The 27,926-nt window shown below is 39.3% G+C and overlaps 1 protein-coding gene across 1 annotated transcript in view; it reads left to right on the top strand.

Annotated features, from left to right (window-relative positions):
* LOC127445451 (neuronal membrane glycoprotein M6-a) overlaps window positions 1–27,926 on the top strand; it is a 107,350-nt gene that overhangs the window by 17,545 nt on the left and 61,879 nt on the right. The window lies entirely within an intron of this gene.

The following is a 27,926-nucleotide window of genomic DNA, read 5'->3' as shown; positions in this document are numbered from 1 at the left end:
TTCCATTGTGTCTTTGTCAAGTATTGAATGTGAATGTATGTGTTTGGTACACTGTTGTCAAGCCAAGCCATAGTCAAGTCTAGTCTAGTTCATGTTTTGTTTTGTAGTCAGGGTTATTGGTTCTCACTTTGTAAATAAACTGCACTTGGGTTCTTCTCCTCATCATCTTCATCATTGCCATTTCCAGCACATCGTTACAACTGTTTTAGATTAATTTATTTACATGGGTGTGTTTTGTGTTCCTTGCCACAGTCGCTTTCAGCTTGCTCACAGGGGTTCTAATTACAATTATTATTTAATTTTTATTCACAATTTACTATCATATTTAATCAAACTACAGAATGATGACTCTAAGACTTTATAGATTTTACAGTTTCATTTTCTGTTAATGCATGACTTTCTGTAAAGCTGCTTTGAAATGGTGTGTGTTGTGAAAAGCGCTATACAAATAAAAATTACTTGACTTTTAGGCCCTGTTGTTAATAGCTTGTAGTGTAGCTAACTATTTTTTTAAATTCAACTCAAGTTTCAACTCAAAATTGCTCAGGGACAGAATAAGGCAATATGTTAAACTTTTACATAATCAAATCATTGATATTATTTTTTTAATTAATTATCTGCTCTACAGTATATGTTCATTTCCATGAACTATAGCTTATTTTCTGAACAAAAAGCCCTGTCATGGAACTCAGCTTTACATATTGTACTGAACTATCCCTTATTGAATCCAATATTACCTATGTGAAACTCAATTATATGGATTTAAAAATAACAACATGATTGGGTCGCATTTTATAAGATGAAGGGATTTGAATTTGCAGTATTTACTTTTACTTTATGATACTGAAGTATTTTTAAAACAGGTGTAAGACTGGCACAAAATTGTCTGCATCACTTCTGGTAGAAGTCAAAGAACTCTGCAAGAACCAGCTTCATAAAACTCTCACACAGAAGACATCTCCACCTGAGACAACACACCCCACTGATTAGGGACCATAAAACTCAAATCACACATCTGTTCTCTCTCTCTCACCTCAGGTCACTTTAAGGACACCAAAAAACTAAGTAATGACTTATCCTGTTCTGTAATGTAAAAGGTTTTTGATCATGAATATTTGGTATCATTTGAAAGATCTCATTGCGACTGGTAACACCGTCTCATTCCCTTACAGCAAAATCAAGTCACTAGTAAGGTTTCAGAGTTTAGTAGAATTATGTAAGTATCAGTATTGTACCTCCCACAGGAACCATATGGAGTTCTTTGTAGACATAAATGCAAGCTTCAAAGAACTTGCTTGCAACCCCCTAAATTGTAAAACCAGATCCTAAATAACATCAAACATCTGAAATAACAATAGAATCGTTTGGTATTTAGGGAGAGATGACATAGGAATCAAGGTCTCTGTAGCCAGAAGACGCACACAGAAAACATGTGTAGTTTCTCTACCAGGTATGCAAATCTTATTTCTTATGTTTTGATAAAATGTCTAAATTTGACTTATTATTGTCTAATTGTAATTGATGAATGTATTATTTTACCTGGTAAATAAATTGTTACATTTGAGTTTATTCTGATTTACTCTGAAACTATTGTCTTTAGTAGATTATGTTAAGTCCATGTTTCCGCAAATCTACGACCATGTTAGTAGTGGACTGAGTGGAGCATGGGGCACACTGACTGAGACTTTAGAGCTCTGACAAACAAATTGGTATTATTTCTAGTGTACTTAGAGTGTACAGGCTCGATATGGAATTTCCATTTAGGACAACATGAAGTTGCCAATCAAGCCTAAATAGGGTGAAGTCTAAACCTCTGGTTATTGTAATATTTTCTAGCTAAGTTTACATAGGAAACTATTGCATGATTATATAAAGTTACTTTAACTTAGGTATTGTTGGTCTATCTTTGTAAATTTAGTGGTCATGACCTCTGGGTAGAAATAATGTTACTCTAATTAAGTGTTTACTATCTAAGGGGACTAAACAAAATACTTTTATATAAAAAGGCATGCGTGGGCAGCCATCTAATTAGTATTTAGTCAATTACTGTTTTAATGACCAATACTGGCGTATTTGTGACCGTGAAATCCACGTATATGGCCGGCACGAGACTCTCTAAGCAACAGGAATCCAAATGAACGAGTACAATATAAAATAGAGTTAAATACGATGATCAAATGTTAAACCAAATATAATAATAATAATTAAGATTGGAACATTAAAATATCCTTGAAAACTTTTATAATTGGAGTCAGATAAAATAAACGGGGATCATAAAACGAATAATATAGTTATTTAATTGGAACGAAATAACTTAAACTGAATGCACACGATAAGACAGAACGCGCAGGAGACCTACAGCCATGATATTGGATACCGTCCTTGGACCATTGGGTGACTTCCCTATTCCTCCTTTACCTTATCCCCCTTACACAGGTACTTTTTCTTTTCTTTAAGTAGTATTTTAATGGATGAATTTTACTTAAGTAATAAAGTTGTGTGGTATCTGTACTTTTACTTAAGGATGGAAATTGAGTACTTTTTCCACCACTGCACATTATGAATGAAGATGCTTTTTAAACATTTAGCTATTTCTGCAGAATCAGAGAAAGTAGATGTGTATGAAAGTGTGTGTATTCGTGCTGTCAACCTTTTGACTAAGAGAGGCCATGATTTATGATTGAATTATGATTTATACATTACATGCCTTTTATCAACATCACTCCAGTCTTTCAGGTAGATTCAGTGTCAGCCACAGATAACAACATAGCAAACACCAGGAACGAAGAGTAATTTACCACCATCTTCAGATGACTGGCTGATCTGGTCTAACAAGATAAGGAGGAGATGGACCCATCTAGCCCCCTTTTGTTGACCCTATTTCTATACTTTTGTTTCTATCTCTGCTATTTACAGTCCACGTAGGGGTGGGCAGTATGTCAAAAATCTCATATAACAGAAGGAGTCATATTTATCACAGTAACAATATCAAAATAAAGTCTCTCTTTTTTTTTTTTTTTTTTTTTTTTTAAACAAATGGTCTAGGCTATATTTTGATAAACATGGTTTAATGCCTTATTCTTATAATCTATAATCTGTTTATCCTTTTTTATAATCTAGTGAATAAAATACTTTACAAATAAAGGTTACTACATCACATTTGATAATTTTCCTGTTTTTTTCTTTACTTAATGGATGCAAATCAAAGGATAGGTACAACATATACAGTATATACTGTATATATATATATATATATATATATATATATATATATATATATATATATATATATTATTTTTTTTATTTTATTTTTTTACAACATAAGTCTGGCACCAGTGCAATAACAGCAAAAAACAAAACACATAGAACAGTAACTAAACTCTGCTTTGCGTTACACCCTTTAATAACATGTTCTTCTCTGTCTTGGCTTGTTTTGGACACATCCCACGCTGTATTTTCGCATCACTCCATGTTTCTTCATTGCTTTGAAGTGTAAATAAAGGAAAGCAGTTTGGCCCACTAATAACTGCAAATATATAAAAATCAGTTAACACATTTCTAACATTGCATGGTTTATACCGTCCGACTCTGGACATTGGTACGTGGCAAAATATAAATCTGAAATTGAGAGGGAATGTGAGGCAAATGCTAGATCACTCGGGCTGTTTATTGTATTCTGTGTCAGTTCTTAGCTGCAATAGCAGCACAATAAGGCAGCAGACTGGAATCAGATCCTCATGTGCATGTGTTCCTTCTCTCTCTCTCTCCATCAGAAAGTGCAGATCCATGAAGCAGTCTGTTGCCAAGGTTACAGGCTAAAACTGAACTGCACAGGAGCAAGTGATAAGCTGAGACTAATTTAAAGTGTTTAATGCCAGCTGATTATGTGACATGCTGAGGACATGGGCTGCATCTGAAATTGCTCACCTTTTCTTTCTTTTACTGTTACCTGTATAGTTAATGCCACATAGTTCACTTAATGGGGAAAGAGTGAACAAAAATGATTTAGCGGACTGTAATGTAAACACATTGCACCGGAGAGGGATCTGGAGCTGTCACAGAAACAGTGTCGTCTCATTAATGTACTTTATTTTGAACAATTATAGTAATGATAGTACTAACTTTACTATGTAACTATACATACTATATATAGATATACATTTCTTGTCTGCTTTATTTTTGGTTTCATGAAAGGTATTATGATAAAATTATGTTTAATATATAAGTTTATGATGAAAAAAAAAACTGTTAACAAGAATCAACACAGATGAACAAGCAAATTTTTTATTTTTTTTATTTAACACACTACAATCTAAGATGAGCAGCAATTCTGCACACAGTTGCCCTGGTCATGATCAGATTTACCTTTGAGGCGCATAGCATCCTCATAGGTCTCTAATCAGTAATTAACTCATCAATAACATTTATTAATTAGACTTACACAAACAGGCTATGGAACCTATTGGTGAAAACCAAATATTTGAGTCGACAAAAGAAAGTTATCATTTATTTTACAATAATGTTAATTCACGAGTTTTCAGGTGTACATAGTCCTGCAGCATATTATGGTAAACATATTTGGTGTGCTGTCCAAAGCAGAGGGGCTCCAGTGTGGTCCTGGGGTTAAGCTCTGAAACCCCCCCCCCCCCCCCCACACACACACACACACACATAGTGAGATATGGAAAGACAATTTGAAATAATTGGTATAAGCATTATAAAATATAAAGGTGGTCATGGGGAGGTGGAGGGATGCTGGAAGAATTTTGCCGGAGCGATTGAAGCAGGCGCTTTTATATGGGATATGATTGGCAGGCCTAGATGGACAAGCTCCTCCCAACTTAAGTTTGGAACTTCATTAAGTCAAGAAAGATGAAAAACTTGGCATTAAGGGTCAACTTTTGGGTTGCTATATTTAAAGCTGCACTATGTTACTTTGTGCTCTTTAGCGACATATGTGGTTGAAATTATAAATTGCAAGCAGTTAGCGGAAGAATACATTACATCCATCGTGTTTTGACACTACTGCTTTGGCGGATGAATCTCATGATTTAAGGTTACCTGGACATCGCCTGTGTGATCATGAATTGAAGATATTCAGAGCCGGAGTTATAACGTGCTATTTTCATGTTGATTTTATTATGTTACACGATTAAACATTTTAAAATGAAATATTACTTGGTTCCTAAACAAGTAATATTTCATTTTAAAATGTTTAATCGTAAGATAAACAACACTCTTATTTACATATTTTGAATGAATGAATTGTACACTTTTCTGACTCTACACTCAAAGCACTTTTACATAGAGAACAGGGGACTCTCCTGAATCACCACCAGTTACAAGTATATTTTCATATGTTTATTCAAGTGTTTTATCGACTATTAATGTTTGTATTGCACTGTATTATCAATTTAAGAGGTGAAACTCGTGATACTGCTGATTCAAGTTCAATGTAAGACTTCATTATTTTTACATTATTAATCTTGTCAACTAAATCAATGATGAAAATGTTTGTTGACGAAAGGTTTTTTTTTTTTTTTATTTCGTCAATGATAACAAAGACGGGACGAAAAAGGTGCATCATGAAGATTATTAAATGAATTTATTAAAGCATACTGTTGACGAAAATATGATGATAAAACTGATTCTGCAAGATATTAACAGTCAAGATATAAACAGAAGAAGAAACATCTTGATAGTCTGTAAGAAGAAGAATATATTAGATATGGATTCATCAAATCCATTAATATTGGACATTTCTCCGCTTGAGCTGCATGCGTGAGGTGAATTTGCTAACAACGGCTAAATTAACTGCTTCAAAACGGGGTAACTATACCTCATTCAAACGCATCCTATTTATACATGAGATTCATCAGTATATCCACAACTTTTGTGGAACAACTTACATCTGCACAACGAAACGAATGAACGTGAACTTGAATTAAATGATGCGCTAGTCAGAATAATCGTAATTTGTGTTGCGTAACTTGCGTTGTGAATACACTGTTTCTATAAGAAACACGCTACACACAATGTAATATCCTTTCACGGAAAATTAATAAGTCTCTAAAGCATGAAGAATTCAGAGTACAGTAGGCTAACTTCTAAAAAGTAGCTAATACTTCAGTCTATTCATTATTATTTCAGGAGCTCAGGTTTTTTCACAACAAGGACAGTAGGCCTAGTACATTAATACTGTATGTTTGATACATGTTTACATTAGAAAATGTTTTTACCATATAGTTGAATATTTGATTAAAGATTGGTCTGTTACAGTCTGACACTTTTTTTCAAGGAAAATATATTATTTTTGTTGACTAAAACTTTGTCATTTTTGTAAAACTGACAAAAATGTATGAATATAACATGACGAAATATTTAAAGGACATTTTTGTCAAAAGACTAAAACTGTGACTAAAATAAAAATAAAAAAACCAAACACGGCAGTTGATAAAGAAAGTGAAACTGTAGGCCTAATAACACTGTAAACTAAAAGCATAAAACGAGCAATAATGGGGATAAAATGTACTTTATTAAACATGAAAATAATATGTACAAGAAGTCAATTTCAGAAGTCATACAGATTAGTAAACATGCACTGTAATTTCCCATGACAACCGATTGCGAAAGGTAAACACACAAGTAATGTTCGATTCATAAAAGCATTACCCCTACCAGACAACATACTGTAACCAATTCCAAGCATTATAGCAGGTAAACAACTTCGCCAAACAGATAACAGATAAACATCCATCCAGACTGCAGCAAAGCCACTGTGTGACAGTGACTGACTGAACAGAGCAGGTCCTCATCTGGAACACGTGACAGCCGGCACTTCTTTCCTTTATTTACGGACATGACGTCATGACACAACGAGGAATGACACAAGCCAGCGATTTAGTGCCAAATCTGACCCAACAGCTCAAAATACAAATGATTTGTATAGGCTTACCGAAATGAATCGGGGTAAGGTAAGGACATTGTTTTGAACACTGATTGTTTATGTACTTAATCAATAATGGCAATTTGTTCATTTTTAACCAAAAAATCTTACATTGTGCAGCTTTAAATGCAGATTTTTTTACATTTATTTTTTATCAGTTGATGACGGTTGAAAAAAGTGAAAGAAATTTATTAGCCCAAAAATAAAAATGTCAGAAATAAAGAAACATCAATCTGAGACCTTTTTTCAACTTAGCAGTCCTCTCTGTGTGGGATACTGTATGTGCAAAATAGTGCAAGTGAGTGTGCATGGGCTGTACACTACAAATCAGTCAATTATGGGTATAAAATCCCATAATAAAATAGTGCACTATGTAGAGAATGAAACTGATTACTAAGAATTTGTAGAAGAATTCACAGAAGACATTTAACTGACAGATATTACAATTAGATGTGCACATTCGCACTGGTGTAGCCAAAGGTGGGCCTGGGTGGGCCGGTGCCACCCATTGGCATTCAGGCCCACCCATTCATTGTCTGATGCCCCTATTCCACCAACAGCCAAAAGCTTGCTGGCCTCGAACCACAAACCGTTAATATCAGAGGCTGTTGGGCTGGATAATGTCAGCATCAAAGCTTTCAAAACAATAGCTCAAAAAACTAAACTAGATCGCTCTCATTATAACAAAGCTTCTTACACTATAAACACCTGGTGTGGCGATGTGACCTTCTTTCAGTTGACATGCATCCTGTATCATGCAGCATCTCCAACCACTTTATTTTCTATTGTTCAATAAAATATTTGTTACATTTCATATATGTGAATTTATTGCTATGAATTGTATTAATTAGGCTATATACTATATTTAAATATCTTCTAACCAGTTCATCAAAACCAGATCGAGTGTGCTGAATTACAGTAAGCAACTCTGGATGTTAAAATGCTCTCAAAAATCCTAAAACTACATCCACTTGATTTTTAAGATAAAATTATGTTAATTACAAGTATCATATGAATGAATTGATTATGCATTGCATTTTATTCATTACAACTTCCATTTGTTGCATCAAAAGCAGCTCATGATGATAAAATATGCTCTCAAAACTTTAAAATCCATGACTAAAATATATCATATGCATTAATTTATTGCTATGAATTTTTTGTCACAATGTAGATAGCTCTGAATAATGTTTCTCTACCTCGGAACTTGATTCCTTTATGCTTTTTCATTCTTACCGTGCTATCGCAGCTGCATCATCTCTCCCATGCTTTAATAAGATTAAAGTTGTGACACAGTAACACGATCAATTTATTGACATGAAACCATAGCGGAGACATAGAGTACCCATTTCTGTCATTTTTGTCTGTCATTTTCATCAATCCAAAGACACGACAGCAAATTGTGTTAGGAAAAAAATTACCATTGACACTGAGCAAGGCTTTTGGCCGAAACCTTTGATTTAAAGTGGTCATGACATGAGGAATACAATTTTCCTTGATCTTTTGACATATAATATGTAATTTTCAGAACCGAAAACTTCCTTAATAGAAAATGTCCTGGTTACTTTTGTAACCTCCGTTCCCTGATGGAGGGAACGAGATGTTGGGTCGATGTAGTGACACTAGGGGTCACTCTTGGGGGCCCCAAACACCTCTGCTTTTTGAAAAAAGTCAAATGGTAATTGGCGAGTGGAATTTACATGCCACTCCCCCGGACATACGGGTATAAAAGGAGCTGGTATGCAACCACTCATTCAGGTTTTGTGCTGAGGAGCCGAGACAAGGTCCCGGACATTTCAGTGGGTAGTTCAGTGTTGTGGCAAGAGGGACACAACATCTCGTTCCCTCCATCAGGGAACGGAGGTTACGAAAGTAACCAGGACATTCCCTGTCTTTCACTCACTTGACGTTGTGTCGATGTAGTGACACTAGGGGTCCCTATACAAAACGCCACAACTAGCTGAACTGTGTTACTTGGACTGCTGGTGCGAGATGGGCAGACCGCTGTGTGCCTCGTAGCCAGTGCACCAGGCCATCACGTAACCTCCCCCAACGCTCTTATGAGCATTGAACAGTCCTTCGGGAACAAGTCGACTGCCCAACAAATAGGGACAGGCTAGCCCAGCCGTGGCCTCTTTTCCTTTTTTTTTCTCCCCAAAAAGAGTGGGATTTGTTAACCGACTGGGAGCCATAAGTGTGTACATTGGCGGGGGGGGGGTGGGGTGTCACTCCCAAGGGGAAGACACCATGGAGACCACAACCCGCCCAGAGATGGGGGGGTATTTTGAGTGGAAATACGTCACATGGTCTTACCGAGTCTTGTCGGAAGTATGTCATGTGGAGAAGTCGCATGGTAGGTCCTACCCGAGGCGGGGAGAGTTTCTACAAACATGGTGACCGGGGACAGAGGGGCCGCAGTTTACCGACAGGGAAACGATTTAGCGGAAGATATCACATGGGGTCACCTATGGGGAACCAGCACATGTGGAGCACCTACCCTTGCACAAGGTCTGTGCAAGTAGGCTTACTGGGGGAAACGCATATTTGCATAATCCATGGGGCCAGCTGTGTGCCAGTGCGTCTATACCGAGGGGTGCCTCGGTCAGGGCATACCAAAGCGGGCAGTGGGAGGATTCACAGGAAGCAAACAGGTCTAACTGTGCTCGACCGAATCGACTCCAAATCAGCTGGACCACCTGGAGGTGGAGTCTCCACTCTCCCCTGAGCGTAGCCTGTCGTGACAGCGCGTCCGCCGTGGTGTTGAGGTTGCCCGGGATGTGAGAGGCTTGCAGTGACTTGAGGTGCTGCTGACTCCAGAGGAGGAGACGGCGGGCGAGTTGTGACATGCAACTGGAGCGTAGACCGCCTTGACGGTTGATGTACGCTACCATCACCGTGTTGTCCGTCCGCACCAACAGGTGCTTGCCCTGGATCAACGGCCGGAACCTCCGCAAGGCGAGCAGTACTGCCAACAACTCGAGGCAGTTGATGTGCCAACACAGCCGCGGGCCAGTCCAGGAGTGGCGGCTGTGTGCCCGTGGCATACGGCGCCCTAGTCCATCTTGGAATCATCCATCGTAACCACGACGCACCTGGAGACCTGCTTTAGCAGAACCCCTGCCCGTAGAAATGCAAGGTCGGTCCAAGGGCTGAAGAGGCGGTGACAGATTGGCATGACGACCACGCGATGTGTCCTGCAGTGCCATGCCCATCTCGGGACTTGAGTCTGAAGCCAGTGCTGAAACGGCCTCATATGCATCAACCTGAGCTGTGTGGCCACCGCTGAGGATGCCTTATGCCCCAGGAGCCTCTGAAAAAGTTTCAGTGGAACCGCTGTCTTCTGTCTGAAAGCCTTCAGACAGTTCAGCTCCGACTGTGCACGCTCGTTCATGAGACGTGCCGTCATCGAGACTGAGTCCAACTCCAAGCTGAGAAAAGAGATGCTCTGAGCCGGGGAGAGCTTGCTCTTTTCCCAGTTGACCCGAAGCCCCAGTCGGCTGAGCTGCTTGAGCACCAGGTCCCTGTGCGCACACAACACATCCCGAGAATGAGCTAGGATTAGCCAGTCATCAAGATAATTGAGGATGCAGATGCACACTTCCCTTAGCAGGACAAGGGCTGCTTCTGTGACCTTCATGAAGACGCGAGGGGACAAGGACAGGCCGAAGGGGAGGACCTTGTACTGGTACACCTGGCCCTCAAAAGCAAACCGCAGGAAGGGTCTGTGTCGAGGTAAGACCGAGACATGGAAGTACGCGTCCTTCAGATCTACCGCCGTGAACCAATCTTGATGCCGGACGCTCGCTAAAATGCATTTTTGCATCAGCATCTTGAACGGGAGTCTGTACAAGGCCCGGTTCAGTACTTGCAGGTCCAAGATTGGCCGCAACCCACTGCCTTTCTTCGGTACGATGAAGTAGGGGCTGTAAAACCCCTTCTTCATCTTGGCCGGAGGGACAGGCTCTATCGCATCCTTCCGTAGAAGGGTAGCAATCTCTGCACACAAGGTAGCGCCATTCTCGCCCTTCACCGAGGTGAAGCGGATGCCGCTGAACCTGGGCAGGCGCCTGGTGAACTGAATCGCGTAGCCGAGTTGGATTGTCCGGGTCAGCCATCGCGACGGGTTGGAAAGTGCGAGCCACATGTCCAAACTCCGGGCGAGGGGAACCAATGGGACAATCACGTTGGACATAACGGCAGGTGGGGCCTCGCGGCTGTGTCCCACAGCTGAGCGCACAGGGGCGGGGGGTCCGCCGCTGGAGTGCCAAGCCTGCCAAAATGGGACAGTGGACGGTGGTTGTGACGACGGCCATGCGCACCTGACATGTGACCCAGGGAACAAAAAAACCACTCTTTTGTTGAAGTTTTTGGGTACAGCATCCTCTTGGGCATGCGGCGAAAAATGAAACAAAAGATTCTCCTCCTGGCCCTCCACCGGGGATGGAGTGGTCTGTCCACCAGCTCCATAGAAGTGGGTCTCCTCATCCCTGGGTCGCCCGACTTAGGGGCACTTTGAAGCCTTCCTTGGGTTCTTGGCGGCCGGTCGTGAGACGGGTGGCGTCTGCTTCCTGCGGTGGGCTCCACGCCGGGGGCCGGGCCGTGGGGGTGGGCTGCGGTGGAGCCAGTGCTGTTGCTGCAGGAGGACGCCCTTGGTGACGAGCAGACGGGGTGCAGGGTCTTGAGCCGCGCCGGGGTAGGATGTGCTGTATAGCCTCTGTCTGCTTCTTCACTGCCAAGAACTGCTGGGCGAAGTCCTCGGCGGTGTCGACGAACAGGCTGACCTGGGAAATGGGGGTGTCAAGGAATCGTGCCTTGTCAGCCTCTCTCATTTCGACCAGGTTGAGCCATAGGTGGTGCTCCTGGGCCACCAGGGTGGACATCGCCTGCCCGAGAGACCGCGCCGTGACCTTCGTCGCCCGGAGAGCGAGCGCAGCTTCTGTATCAATCCCGGGTCAGAACTACCCTCGTGCAGTTCTCTTAGCGCCTTGGCTTGGTGCACTTGCAGGAGAGCCATGGCATGCAGGGCGGAGGCGGCCTGTCCAGTGGAACTGCAGGCCTTAGTTGCCCGACACGACATAACCCTACAGGGCACAGGTGCACCGCAACCGCCTTATCCACCTGGGGAATCGCAGAGTACCCCCTGGCAGCCCCACCATCGAGGGTAGTGAGAGCGGAGGAGCTCAGAGACCGGGTCCAGGCAGTGAAAGGTGCCTGCCACGACCTCGTGAGCTCCTCATGCACCTCCGGGAAGAAAGGGACTGGGGCAGGGCATGGCCGTGAGCTGTGCTCCGGGCCCAGGAACCAATCGTCAGGCTGCAAAAGTTCAGGGGGGGTGGAGGGTTCCACTCCAGCCCGACACACGCAGCCGCCCGGGCAAGCATGGCTGCCAGCTGCGCGTCAGGCTGCGACTGGGCAACCACACCTGAAGGTGGGAGCCCAGTCGAGTCCTCGGCGTCAGACTGGACAGCCCGCTCTCCAATGCTGTAATCGAGAGCTCATCCACTTCGCGAGCGCCGAATTGAGATCGCGAACCCACCCTGGGACGAGCCGGCGGTCTCATCCCAACGGGGCAAACGAGCGTACTGGGGAATGGGAGATCCATGGGGAGTTACCCGGCGGAGTGGCTCCCATTGGGGTCCCCTAATCGCCCCCAGTGCTAACTGACATGGCCTCAAACCCGTAGGTAGAAGGACCGAGGCGAGGAGCCGCTGGGGTGGTCTCTTCCTCTAACGAAGGAAAAACCGTGACCGCAACGTTGCCATGGTCACGCTCTCGCAGTGAAAACATGACCCGTCCATAAACTCTGTCTCCGCGTGGGCAGCACCCAAGCACGTAAGACTGCGATCGTGGCCATCGGAAGCGGAGAGGTAATCACCGCAACCAGAAAATTCACACAAACGGGGAGGCATCTTTAAAAAGACGCTCTCCGTTAATGCCATTCTTTTAAGAAGGGAAAATATACTCTTTTAGTAGGAAGAATATATATTTTAGCTGCTGAAGCGCCCAGGGGCATTCTCTGCACTTCACCAGTGCAAGAGGGGGAGAAGCCTCTGTAATGCACCGTAAATCCAACGGCTTTTCGAGGTGAATGGATCGGTAGAGTAATTCAGCTTGCTGAACATAACCGCTTGGCTCCGAAGAGAAAATCTGAATGAGTGGTTGCATACCAGCTCCTTTTATACCCGTATGTCCGGGGTAGTGGCATGCAAATTCCACTCGCCAATTCCCATTGGCCTTTTCTCAAAGGGCTCCCAAGGGTGACCACTAGTGTCACTACATCGACACAACGTATCGTTCCCTCCATCAGAGAACGGAGGTTACGAAAGTAACCAGGACGTTAAATTGTCCATTCAGTTTTTAAATTTTAAAAAATTTCTAGGGTAGGCTGAATCCCCTGAATTCCCATATAATAATTAATATCTGTTCTAAGCCACAAAGCCTCCTAACATTTCATATGTTACGCATGTACATGTCTGAATGTACTCATACACGAATATTGTTGATTGATCTTTTAATATTCTTAAAGTAGACAACCTTAGCTAAATGTCCTAAATACGCCCCTGGAAACAATTGGCTAAACATTAAAATAAAATACAATAATAAAAAGTTTACAGATCTCAAATCAATAATGTTTCTTTGCTCACCCACCCAAAAGTTTCTGCCTAAACTACTGCATATTTGTATGATGCATAAATGTTCACAAACACGCTCAGTGGAAGGGTAAAGATAGATAGAGCTGGATCAACAGCTGGATCAGCAACATAACAGTAATAGTTCATTGATAGGTGTGGTTATAGAACATTACATTATAGAGTTATGCATTTCAATAATTTGGCAAAAGTAAACCAGGGAGAAACAGCCCCCCTAATAACTCATTGAAAGGAAGACAATGGAACATGTTTAGTCTCTCTTATGGTCTGATACAGTATTCCTAAACATGCAATTATAGAATATGATGTCAACTTAAACACCAACACCAACTATCCATAATATACTGTATATGTGTGTGTCTGTGGACAGTCCCTATCCATCATTGCAATGCAGCATAATAGGAATGCCATGTGGCAAAGACAGTTCTCAAGAGAGCTCATTTAAAGTAAGTGCAGAGCTAAAGCAAATTGTGTACAGTGTGTTGAAATAGGCCTTCTATAGAATGGGCTTCTTTCATTCTACGCAGCTGTGGTACACCACAGGCATGTCAGTGATATTATTGTCCTCAGTTCTGAGGCGAAAAAGAATTAACCATCAGACATTTAGCCTTAAGCACATATTAAAATGTATGCTCATGCAGATTCATGATTAAAGATAGGCATGTTTCAGACACTTACAGTGCATCCTCTGTAACTAGTTTCATCCTGGGAAAACAGTTTTGTGTGTACTAAAGAGAATTGGCAGAGCATTACATAAATACCATTGTATCTATAAGCTCATCCAGTGGAAAATCAATAGATGGTATTCAGCAAGAAAGATCGACACATTTATTGTAGCATTAAAAATCCATTCAGTGCATAGTAAAGATCTCTTTCCTCCAGGCGATTGTGATGGGAACAGAATCAACATCATGATTCCTCCCACCATACACTTGTTTTCAATGAGCTGGCGTCAATGTTGAGCCAGTTGGCATGTGCACTTCTGTGTTGAGAGATGCAGTAAAGGTATTTAATAGAGGGATATTGAAGGATGTGTGGGTATGAATGAATATTCAGTCCTGTTTTCTGAGTGCTATTTTAAGTCTCTAGGGAATCCTCAGCTATAGCAACACAAGCATAAAGCATAAAAATGCAGGAGAGATAGATCTGGGTAGTGGTTTTAAGTTAATGTCTTTCCTCATGTCAGCATCTTGGAAAGGAATATTCCTGTTTTGTTTTTGCTTTTTAACTTAAAGGTGAAATGTGTAATTTCTGGGCCATTAGCCAAACACAATTGCAAAAATAATGACTGTTTTTAAACAGGTTTTTCGAACACTGCCTCTTTTGGTCAATTAATGTTATAGAATCACTTTACAACCACATCTTTCCAATGTTATGCTGTCTTTCAACTCATGTCATGACTCATTCTTAAAAAGTACTGCATAAAGTTCTGTTTACATAGTGGTAATCAACAAGATGCTACTAACTGTCCATAGTCATTAAGTTGAATATAACCCAGAACAATATTAAATATTCAAAGCTTAGCTGTATTATATTAGAAGTTGCATATGTTGCACAAGTGCCCACTGCTAGGGCTGGGCAATACGACGATGTAAACGGATATCGGCATTATCTTACAAATATCCCGATGCCGATTGCAACACTCATTAAAAGATGATGATCGACAGTTCGCGGTTAACATGCATTGTGAACGCAACTCTGCAGGTTCAGTAATATACAGTGGTGTGAAAAAGTGTTTGCCCCCTTCCTGATTTCTTATTTTTTTGCATGTTTGTCACACTTAAATGTTTCAGATCATCAAACAAGTTTAAATATTAGTCAAAGATAACACAAGTAAACACAAAATGCAGTTTTTAAATGAAGGTTGTTATTATTAAGGGAAAACAAAATCCAAACGTACATGGCCCTGTGTGAAAAAGTGATTGCCCCCTAAACCTAATAACTGGTTGGGCCACCCTTAGCAGCAACAACTACAATCAAGCGTTTGTGATAACTTGCAATGAGTCTTTTACAGCGCTGTGGAGGAATTTTGGCCCACTCATCTTTGCAGAATTGTTGTAATTCAGCCACATTGGAGGGTTTTCGAGCATGAACAGCCTTTTTAAGGTCATGCCACAGCATCTCAATAGGATTCAGGTCAGGACTTTGACTAGGCCACTCCAAAGTCTTCATTTTGTTTTTCTTCAGCCATTCAGAGGTGGACTTGCTGGTGTGTTTTGGATCATTGTCCTGCTGCAGAACCCAAGTTCGCTTCAGCTTGAGGTCACGAACAGATGGCCGGACATTCTCCTTCAGGATTTTTTGGTAGACAGCAGAATTCATGGCTCCATTTATCACAGCAAGTCTTCCAGGTCCTGAAGCAGCAAAACAGCCCCAGACCATCACACTACCACCACCATATTTTACTGTTGGTATGATGTTCTTTTTCTGAAATGTGGTGTTACTTTTACGCCAGATGTAATGGGACACACACCTTCCAAAAAGTTCAACTTTTGTTTCGTCAGTCCACAGAGTATTTTCCCAAAAGTCTTTGGGATTATCAAGATGTTTTCTGGCAAAAATGAGACGAGCCTTAATGTTCTTTTTGCTCAGCAGTGGTTTTCGTCTTGGAACTCTGCCATGCAGGCCATTTTTGCCCAGTCTCTTTCTTATGGTGGAGTCATGAACACTGACCTTAACTGAGGCAAGTGAGGCCTGCAGTTCTTTGGATGTTGTTATGGGGTCTTTTGTGGCATCTTGGATGAGTCGTCGCTGCGCTCTTGGGGTAATTTTGGTCGGCCGGCCACTCCTGGGAAGGTTCACCACTGTTCCATGTTTTCGCCATTTGTGGATAATGGCTCTCACTGTGGTTCTCTGGAGTCCCAAAGCTTTAGAAATGGCTTTATAACCTTTTCCAGACTGATAGATCTCAATTACTTTCTTTCTCATTTGTTCCTGAATTTCTTTGGATCTCGGCATGATGTCTAGCTTTTGAAGATCTTTTGGTCTACTTCACTTTGTCAGGCAGGTCCTATTTAAGTGATTTCTTGATTGAGAACAGGTGTGGCAGTAATCAGGCCTGGGTGTGTCTAGAGAAATTGAACTCAGGTGTGATAAACCATAGTTAAGTTATGTTTTAACAGGTGGGTCAAACACTTTTTCACACAGGGCCATGTACGTTTGGATTTTGTTTTCCCTTAATAATAACAACCTTCATTTAAAAACTGCATTTTGTGTTTACTTGTGTTATCTTTGACTAATATTTAAATTTGTTTGATGATCTGAAACATTTAAGTGTGACAAACATGCAAAAAAATAAGAAATCAGGAAGGGGCAAACACTTTTTCACACCACTGTATATCTTAGTATTAAAGAAACAAAGACGAAAGTGGTTAAATCCTAAAATAAAACAAGACACGTTCACCTTGAACCTAAAACTGAGTTCTATTTTATTTTCTTTAGGCAGCATTAACTGTATTACTCTAAACGCAATGCAAACACAAATTCGACTAGAGTACAGATTTGGCAGCATCACGTTTCTTTTAAAGTGTACATCTCTTAAGTTTTTTTAAGTTTAAGTTTTTCGTGTTTCAATAAATTATTTATTTTTTAAGCAAAACCAATAAAGCAAAAATAATCACCGGCCCTCGGCAGGGGGGTTGATGATATAATCGGATATCAAGATATTTTTTAAGGGGATTATTGATTAATTATATTTTACATGTCGCCCAGTCCTACCCACTGCTGGAGGAACCTGTGCAATGGGTTTAACTGGAACACCCTAAGCCCTTGATCACTTGGAGCACGTTGAGGGCTGATGTCATTTTGTGGAATTATTAAGTGTGTTAGACTTCATGCACCGCTTGTCGTTTATTTTGTCTGACTTCAGATGGCGCCACTGCGCATCACCATGATGTATGCCATCAAAGTTCACTTTCATCATACATTATTGTTGTGTTGGGGTGGGGAAGTTTAAGCCTCATCTGTGCTGTGATCTCACAATCGAGCAACATTGTGGGATATGGAGCTGCCTGAAGCCTACATCTGAGTAGGCTCGCTCCCTCGTCAAAATTAAGGGTTTGAGGGTCTGTCAACAGAAGCCTCCCTATCACATTTAACAAAGTGGAACAGACTTCCAAAATGGAGGCAGGGATTACTTAGGGAAGTTAGCAAATTCATTAGCGAGTGTATGTTTAAAGTGACGTGGAACTCAGCCCAAGTCAGTCAAGTGCAGAGAGTCTATCATAACATTGGGTGTTTACTGTTAAGTCTTTAAGGAGAAGCAGCACCAAAACTGAGCGTTTCTGACAGAGCGTCAGAATGAGGGTGGAAAATGATCATGTTTGACAAATATTTGACCTTTTCTTTGTGCAAAAAAACATTACTAATATTACAAGTGAACCTCAAGGAACATATTAAAAAAAAAAATCTTGTCATGACCCCTTTAATTTTCCAGTCCTTTTGATTACATGATCTTAGAAAGAGCTGCTTATGTTAGTTATTGATGTTAGGTAATCATGTTAGTTAATGACTGTTTTCATTAAATTAATACTTATAAAGTAGTGGGTACTTTTGCTTTGGGTTTTTTGCATGCTTCTTCAAAAAGGCCCAGAGAACAAATGTTCATGCCAGCACAGAATTCTGATGCTCTGTCATCACAAACACTCTTTATCACAGAACTGTTTGTTTATTGAATATCAAACACGCTTTCCACTACAGTACATTATAATTATTAATCTGCTTTATACGTATAATACCTTTTTGTTTTTTCTCTTGGTGATTTAGCTCTAGTGAAAAACTTGGACTGCACTGAAAGGAAATTACTAACAGCTACAGTTTCAGCTAAGTTAACCAGGACACAGAATGTGCATGGAAATATAAAGTGTGTGCATGTGTGTGTGTTACATTTGAAATATTTCTGTAAATGGAGACAAGATTAGAAAACATCAGACTCAGGTTTTTTCATTATGTTTTCAGTCAGCTTTCCCTCATTGCAGCCCACATTCTCTGTCTCTTTGAAACAACAACACATTGGGACCTAATGATAATTTATTAATTGAAAATGCATTCTTGAAACACAAGTACATTGTCTGTTTAATATTGTGTTATATGTGTTTATTTCTGGTCATGTAATTTTAGACATACAGTATGACACATATGCATAAAGATGTGTGGAGTGTGTTTGGAGCTGGGGTTGTATATCCACGACCACGAGCATCATATAGAGTTCACTAAGTAAAACTCAGATAGCCATTGCACTGGTACCAGGGCAGTCTCATAAGTGAGCAACATTTTTCCTGCACCATAAAACATAACAGACAAAACTCTTTTTTCAGTTTGGAGGATGCCATCACAGGCTAGGCAATCTTCTGATACTATTGCATGTTTAACCGCAATATGTTTATTATACTTAAAAATACATTATTATAGTTACATTATACTATCATGCTGTTATTTTAGATCCCCTAAATCTACCCCCATTGCTAAGCTTAACCAATTATCAACAATATAAAACATATAACAGGCAGGTAAATTTAATCACAAGTTACATTACACTTACTCCTAAACCTCACCCATTCTTAACAATATAAAAGACATTACAAGTAGTCACAATAATTTATTCCAAAATATGAAATGTTCATGCTGCATTCAAAGTCATCTGAAGTCACTCAATAGCTCTGTGTGAAGAACTGAGTGAAACTGAAGGTTTTAATTGCTGAAAATCTTCCTCTTTGTGACAGCAGTCATATCTCATTCAAAAACATATATCCAAACATTAGAATGCTGCAATCTGTCACAAGACATGTGAGAACCAGTGGCTTTTGACATCACTGGCATCAAAGCTTTCATATTTCTTCTTGTGGCAGAATTTGTTTTTTATGTTTAAATGATTGTGGGTCAGGATCTGACTGTTATGGTGGATAACACCATGTTCATTAAATAAAGACTGACATTTAGACCTGTTCCTTACACAAAGTGACCACACAGCATCAGAAAACCTGTAAGATAGTGCACAAATAGAGGATTACTATTACGATCATTTTTATGGTGCTTTTAAATTTTTTTTAACTGCACCTTGAACATTCTGAAAACTCTTACGGCAAACAAAATAAAAATTAAATGATAAAGCAATAGGTAAATAATGACAGACCTTATAATGAAATGAATAATTTCATTTCATCATTTTGGTAGAGCAAGCAAAGTCACCCTAGACGTTTCATCGTCATGAGAATGTGTTGCCTGGTAAACGTAGCAACAACTAGGAGAACAAAAGAACTAGTGAATCATTGCCGTATTAAATCAAATTAGTGTCCAACATAATCCTGTTTTCTCTTTCTCTCTCTGTCTCTTTTTTACTCAAACCAGAATCAATCACAGCATATATCTCCCATTAAAGATTATAATGCACACTGGGCTAATTGATTGAGGTATGGTTCAATTTGATTTGTGTTGCCAAATGAGAGTAATTAGAGTCTATCATGTCCAGAGAGTACTGAGACTAATAAATTGGATTGTGCAGTCATACATGGATGCTCTTTTTTTCTCAATAGAGAGAAATGAATGCAATAATAGGTGCCAAGTTCAAGTTTCACATACTAAGTTGAAGGCAGCAATTGTGTTAGCTATGAAGTAAATGAGGCAACAGAATTGTGTTATGCAATCAAGTACCTCTGCAACATTGTAGAGTGTTACTTTGCACACCAGGTTGATTAATTAGATTTTTTCAAGCTGCAGCAGCTGGGTGGAAAGCAGAAAGCAGATAGCTCTTTACTCCAAATGCAACAGAGAATAATAAACAAAAAAAATCACTGTTTGCATATGAGATGCATACTTCGGAAGAATCTACAATTTTTGTATTTTAAGTTATCATAATGCTCATCATCAGGCCAGATGGAATCCGTGCATGCAGAACTTTGCAGAAAACACAGCAGATTACCACAGAATTGCAGACACCGTCATTCAAATTTGAGAGATAAGGGCATTTGATAGGATGTAAATCCTAGATTACAGTTAATTCTTTTCACATGAGAGCATGTACTCCACCAATTAATTTCTGTTTGGTACACCGCTTCAGATGAATCAGTCATCTTTAAGTTAATTTTGCCATTCTGTTTATTGAACAATGAACCCCTTATCTGGTTATAATAAAAATAAAATAAAATAAAAAAAATAAAAAAAAGTTTTACCCTGCTGAAACAAAACATTAATGCTTTTGGACTAGTTTTAAAGCAAGACTTCCCTGGTTAACCAGCATTACAAAAAAACAAAACAAAAAAAAAACATACTGGGTGACCAGCTTTACCAGAAACATTTTGCTGGTGAAGAACATGGCTATAATGGCCCACCAGCCAGACCAGATAAAAAAGCTTAGACCAGCATGGGAATTGCATGCTGGTTAAACTGGTCTTTTCAGGTAGTCCTCTCCTTCTGCATAGCTTGGATTAGGCCTAGATTCCACACGGTGACTGCCCTCTGCTCTTTATAATAAATGTGCAGGCCCAATTCTGTCACTTCCACACTGCTTTAGGCATTCTAATTGGATGTTGGCCCTAGCAGCAAGTGCCTGTGGGGGTTAACATTTCCTCCTTCTCACTCTGCAGTCAGTGCAGTGAGGGTCCATATTACATGACATTCATCAAAGACATGCACCATCTTTATGATGTCAAGATAACAAAAAATAGAAACTGTGCTGAAGTGTGAAGTAGTCAGTGTCATTCTTGCCGTAACAGGGTTTTCTCTGTAATTTGGATATGTGAGCCAACCTTCAAAAATAACCTCAATAATCATGTAATAAATCTGATAATTGAAAAATGAATACATGCAAAGGACTGTTTTACTATTTTAGTCCATAAAATGTTTTGGTTCTCTTTTGAACATTCAGCCTTATCTAATTATATGTAGCTTGTTGTGTGTAACATTTAAATGTGCATATTTGTACATTTGGATAGATGCTGGAATTTAAAACATAGACATTTTGATAGACATGTGAAGGCTAAAAAGCATTTGACATCACTGCCATAAAACCTGTGTTGTAATGCTTCTTGAGGCGGCAATTTTTGAATTTTAAAATCAGTGCGGGAGTTGGCAGTTACGGCTGATACCACCGCTATGGAGGATGGAGACGAAGATTGTTGAATAAAACGCTTGAATTTGGGCATATTCCTCACACAGAGTAAACTGAAGTCCTGAATTATAATGTACAAATTAAATGTATTACTTTTATGATTGTTTTATTGTGCTTTTGTAGTTTTCTTTGTGTGTTTTTTTTTTTTTTTTTTTTGGGTATATTCTTTTTGAGCAACAGCATATTCTGAAAAGTCCTTTTGTGTCCCATAGCAAACATAATGAAAATGAAATGCTTAGTGAATGATTCAATGATTACAGAATTTTTCAAGTTTAGTCTTAGTAAAGGTGATATATTTGTTTTAACATTGTTTGAACTGAATGAAATGGTTAGAATGTCAACTTAGATAAATGTGTTAAAAATATGTGATGGCATTAAATGTTTAATTAATCTCATTTATTATAAGTGCAATAAAATTAACCAGTTAATGCCATGGGGCCCTATTTTAGGAGCGCTGGGGCTAAGAGCAGCGCTATTCCATAAGTCATTAGTGCAAAGTCAATGGACATGGCCTTGAAGTTTTGGTATTTTTGTGCAAGTATGCACTAAGTCTAGGCCAAGTGGGTTTGGCAAAACTGTGCACACAACGCACTATTGGGCTGGATCAAGAGCAATTTAATTCTGAGGTTCTTTTCCAATTATTGCAGCATCTGACTTCTGTTATATAGTCCATTACCTGTCAAGCACCAGCGATATAAACAAAGACAGCACATTCATTAGAAGTTTGTAGTGTAAATGGTCTGTATGCAATGAATTAGAATAATAGAAATATAGACACGCTCCTTTAGATGCTGAGAAAATGTGATTCTTGTCAGGATTTGGATGTATGCTCCGTTAAATTATATTGAATGTAAGTATTATTAATAATTTTCATTTTCTGACACACAAATCATGGATAATGTTAATGGTGATTGTATCAGAACACACTTCACTTCCACAGGTCGATTTTGATTTTGAACAGTTAAATTCATTTATTGAAACAAAAAATTAAACCAAAAATATTTCTAAATTCAAATTACACTTCAAATAAAACAAAAATATATAAAATAATTAATTGCTAAAAAAAACAAAAAAACATACCAAATCCAAGCATTTTACCCTCTCCAACTACTTCTACCGGTCCCTTTTGTAGTGACTTAAAAATCAGTCTACAACAGGTGGAAAATACCAATACAAATTAGTTCATAAATACAATTGTAAATATAAACACAATAATATTTGAAAAATAAACCATGACCTATAGATAGTTTAACACAAATCTCATACATTTTTGTATCATAAAACAGCGATTGTCAGGGACATCATTTTATGTTACACTCAAAATAAAAACAGGTATCGCTTTAAAAAAAAAAGAAAAAAAGTATTGCACTCAATACAGTGTTGTGCTTGGATACATACTGTTTGCTTTAATCATCCATCAGATTTATCTCTATAGCTACCCTAGGGCAACTTTACCAGGTTGGAAATTATTTAGAAATACACACACCTATATAAGGTCCTGGCGTTCACAATGAATTGCAGTGCAAATTCCTAAGCAGAAAGTTCAAAGAAACTCTCGGTGGACCTCTGAGATTGAATCAATGCATTGTTCTGGAAAATGACATTTAAAAAATAAAAATAAAAATAGCCATACATTGGAAGTTCCCAGGAGCAAAGTTGGAGAGCTCCTGTGCAGAGATGGGAGAACCTATGAGGAGAAAAAAAAATCATATAGAACATTAAATTTTAGACAAAGATCAGATGATTTAGATAGTTGGCTGATCTAGATTGCGTTGTTTCACTGGGAAACTGCTGCCAAACATGCAATAAGGCACTTAATTTCACTTTGCAAAAATGTTGCTGCAGTCAAATAATGTTTATGAGATCAGGCATCTCCTGTAACATTACATGTTTACTTTGAACTGTTCTAGTTTTAAAAGAGATATGAGTCAAGAGTCTTTTATTTAATTAAAAAATTTCAATCAGGTTTCTTTTAGATGCATTGCATACAGTACACCAATAAACTGACATTATTATTCATAAGTATTGGCATGTATCACTGACAAAAAAAAAATCATAAGCAATAAATTACGAACAGCATCTTTAGCATTAGAAAGGCACATTCCTGCTATTAACACTTTTTACTGATTTTATTGATTAAAAAAAACAAAAATGAATAATCAACTTTAACCCCCATTATTTCCCCAACCCCCACCCTGTCCCTCAACAAACATTCCTGTGGTCAAAGCTTAAATTACACAATGCATACATATAAACAAACAAACAATATTTTTTTTAAATTTTTTTTTTTTTGAGAAATTTAAGAATTCCACAAAGAACTGAATCCACAATTACTACCACAATTTTGTCTCTCTCCACATGGTCCTCACTGAGAGCCTTCCAGAAGGACAAATACCCGTCCCATTTCTTACCAAATTCGTCCAATCTGCCAACCTGTCTATATGACATCACTTCAAATGCCGCCACCCTGCCCAACTCGGTGAACCACTCCTGAAATGTGGGACCAATTGACTTCCATCCTCTAAGAATTAACTGTATGCCAATCATTACACTAGTTTGGACCCAGCTTTTGTCACCTAGTTTAATAACCACCCCATCACCCAATATACATACAGTATATACATATAAAATTCATCATCCAATACCAAGTTCAAATCTCTTTTCCATAACCTCTTGAGAGCTGTTAAGGCCCTGTCACCAAGACTCTGAATCAATGAGGAAAGTGTAGCAACACCCCTCTCGATCCATTCTTTTCAACAAAAGGGCGACTTGTTAATACACAGTTTGGGGTTCAGCCATATGCTTGAGGAAACATTTAGGTAAATATCAAAATTGAACATACGTCAAACCTTTGTCCATACTGAATGTAAGTGTGAAATAATGGGGTGCATTTTCACTTCTCTAGGCAATTTGATAGAAAGACTTTGCAATGGTGAGATTGGGGCAAGGACCGCTTGTCCAATGTTGTACCAGGGAGGGTCTCTCTCTGGTGGAAGAGACCAAAGGGTGAGGTGTCTAAGACTAAAAGCATAGTAATAAAACAACATTTTGGTGAGGCCTAAATCTCCTTTGTCAATTGGTCTATAAAAATTTTTGAAATGCAACCATGGTTGTTTACCATTTCAAATAAAGGACTTAGATATTCTATCAAACTGTTTAAAATAAGAAAGAGGAACCTCTAAAGGGAGAGACTGTAGTAGATAACTGAATTTGGGAATACAATACATTTTTATAACATTGACCTTCCCTGCCATAGACAAATGTAGTGAAGCCCACCTATCCACATCACACGAGAACATTTTCATTAATGGGTCAAAATTAACTAACTAAATCCCTCAAATTTGCTGGAAATAAAATACCAAAATACCTAATGTCTTGCTGGGCCATTGAAAGGAACCAGGTTGGAAAGCCGAGACAGGGCAATATACTGTCAGAGCAAGAGCTTCCGATTTAGACCACTTCAAACTGTATGAATTAATAATTTTATGAAGGCTAGGGTCAGAGACAAATAATAAGATATATTCTGCGTAGAGTTTTTTTTTTGTTTTTTGAATGAATGAGGCATATTGTATTATCCACCCCCTGAGAATTGCCTTAAGCGCCTCCCATGCCACACACACAGAGGACCAATTGGTTTATACATAAACATTGACTTCTATCTTTAACATTTGTGGAAATGCTGGGTCCTGTAGAAGGAATATATTAAAGCGCCAAACACTGATCTGAGACAAAAATGTCCCCAATTGAGCAGTCAGTGTTAGATGGAATAAATGACTTAGATATACAGTATATAAAAAATATATTCTAGAGTAAATCTTATGAACTGGTGAAAAAAAAGTTTAGTCCCTCCCAGATGGATTGAGATGTCTCCAAATATCTGTAAGACCAAGATTTTTACACATTCTCTGTAGTGTCATCATTGCTCTAAAGGGTCTACACACTTTTGCATCACTATGATCAAGGACCGGATCCATTAAAAGATTGAAGTCTCCACTCAAAACCATAACCGTTTCTTGAAGGAACACTATATCCATTTTTTTTACGCTTATGAAAAGATACAACCTTTCTCCTTTTTATAGGGTGCCCAAGCCCATTAACATTCCATGTGGAGAGGAACATTTTACCTACATTAAAGTGTGAAATAATGACATGCAAAGAAAAACTGTGTACCCAAGTCTAAATTATATAGACCACAATACAACATTGATGTAACCTTAACATCCTTAAGAACTCACAGAACAGAAAAAAAGTGCTTCAATCTCACACATAACAGTCCCAACTGGTGTCCATCCCCAGGATATCCAATGGTCCATGCACGCACACAAGATTTTCTGTGACACCATTGCTACAAGATTACTTCAGTCCAGTGTTTTTTTTTTTTTTTTTTTATATATTACATAAACTGTAAAATTGAACTGCACCTAAAAGTTTTCAATGAAATAGGCCCCAGTAAATAACAACATTGAACCCAAAAAATGAACAAATAAACTCAACAAGAAGTCAAAAAAAAACAAAAAAAAAAAACAGAGTAGATCGAGAGAGAGAGAGAGAGAGAGAGAGAGAGAGAGAGAGAGAGAGAGACAGTGGGCAACCAACTGAAAAACAAACCCTCTCAGACCGCATCAGCAAATTGCACAATGTGTAGTCCATACAGCTGATTCAGCATGGGCAAAGCAACCCACTCTCTCCCTTCATTTAATGAAGGCCATAGCTTCTTGTGGGCATGTGAAATTCTTACGACCAGCCTTGGCATCAATTCTCAGCTTAGCCGGGAAAAGCAATGTGAAGCTCACATCCTGTGCATGAAGTAACTTCTTACCTCTTTGAATCTCTCCCGTTTCCCTTGTGTGGCACTAGCAAAGTCCGGAAAAACCATAATGTTGTAATCCTCCCAGCACAACTTGCCTTTATTCCTCGCCACACATAAAACAAAGTCTCTGTCTGCCGACTGCAGGAATTTTGCCAGTATGGATCGGGGTCTGACACCTGCTCTGGGAAGCCGACTGAGAACTCTGTGTGTGCGCTCTATTTCCAGATGACGGCCCGCTGTGTTGAACAAATTTGGAATAAGCCCGTCCAGGAACTTGACCATATCTTGACCTTCCTTTCCCTTGGGGATTCCAACAAAATGAACATTATTACATCTGCTTCGATTTTCCATATTCCACACCTGATCCATATAAGTTTTTGTGGCCGGTGGATTGGTCTGCAACTCTTTCATTCTTGTGATCAGGGTGGAAAGTTTTGTCTCCATAGATGTGATCGCTCAACGTATTTCCGCAAGCCCTCCATGTCAGTCGAGATTTTTGTTAGCACTGCATAAATGTTCACAATATCTTGACCTACTGTACATTCTGAGGTGTGCTGTCATTCCGAACCAGACCCCCGCCATCTTGCTCTTGAGAGGAGTCGGATGTGTGCGACCGTAAATGCTTTTTAATGTCCCCACAGGCCGACGATTTCTAATTCTTCAACATCCTACACTCCCAGCGCAGTTTAACAATCAAAACTAAATCAGTTCTTACCGAGTAATATTGATTGACAGGATAATTGTAGCAAAGTGTAGCGGAGAACACAAGTAGGCTGCTTCCACTCGCATAGCATCACGTGACTCTCTCCATTCTTTACAGGAATGGGAGTTTTTGCCATTTGTCATAAGCAGCTTGTATGAGCATGTCAGCCAATCAGAAAGCAAACAACAGGTTAAGGTATAATGTGGCATTGTTGTACCACAGTGATAAAGTCTACCATGAGGAAAGTGATGCACACATCTGTATCTTATTTACTGTATAACTCAGCAACAAATGTTTTTGGAAACACACATACACACATAAACCATACAAACACTTTTTTTTCTTCTTCACGAATTGAACGTTTGGAACTGGTAGTTTGTAACAGACAAAACTGAGTAAATTATGTTATTTTATGAAGTACTGTATGTTAGTGATGAATTAAGAGAATTTATTATAGAAGCTATACTATTTTATGTAGTGAAATGGCTGTATAAATTTATAAACTTATGTTACCACATAGTAACCTCACAGCGTTCAAAAGAATAAAATCATATTGTGGATAAACATCCAACGCCATATAATTGAAACTCTAATGCTGCTTTAGATTCCCAGTTCTTTCCTCCTGGATGTGGCCAGTGGCTTTATTGCCACCTCAGAGCTCTGCCTTGGTTCTCTAGGTTCTTAGAGCTGCTGGCAGAATTGTGACAACAGTT

This window comes from Myxocyprinus asiaticus, chromosome 8, assembly GCF_019703515.2.
Source record: "Myxocyprinus asiaticus isolate MX2 ecotype Aquarium Trade chromosome 8, UBuf_Myxa_2, whole genome shotgun sequence".
NCBI classification, from domain to species: Eukaryota; Metazoa; Chordata; class Actinopteri; order Cypriniformes; family Catostomidae; genus Myxocyprinus; species Myxocyprinus asiaticus.
Note: the sequence above shows the minus strand (reverse complement) of the source record. Positions and strands in the feature narration are given on the sequence as shown.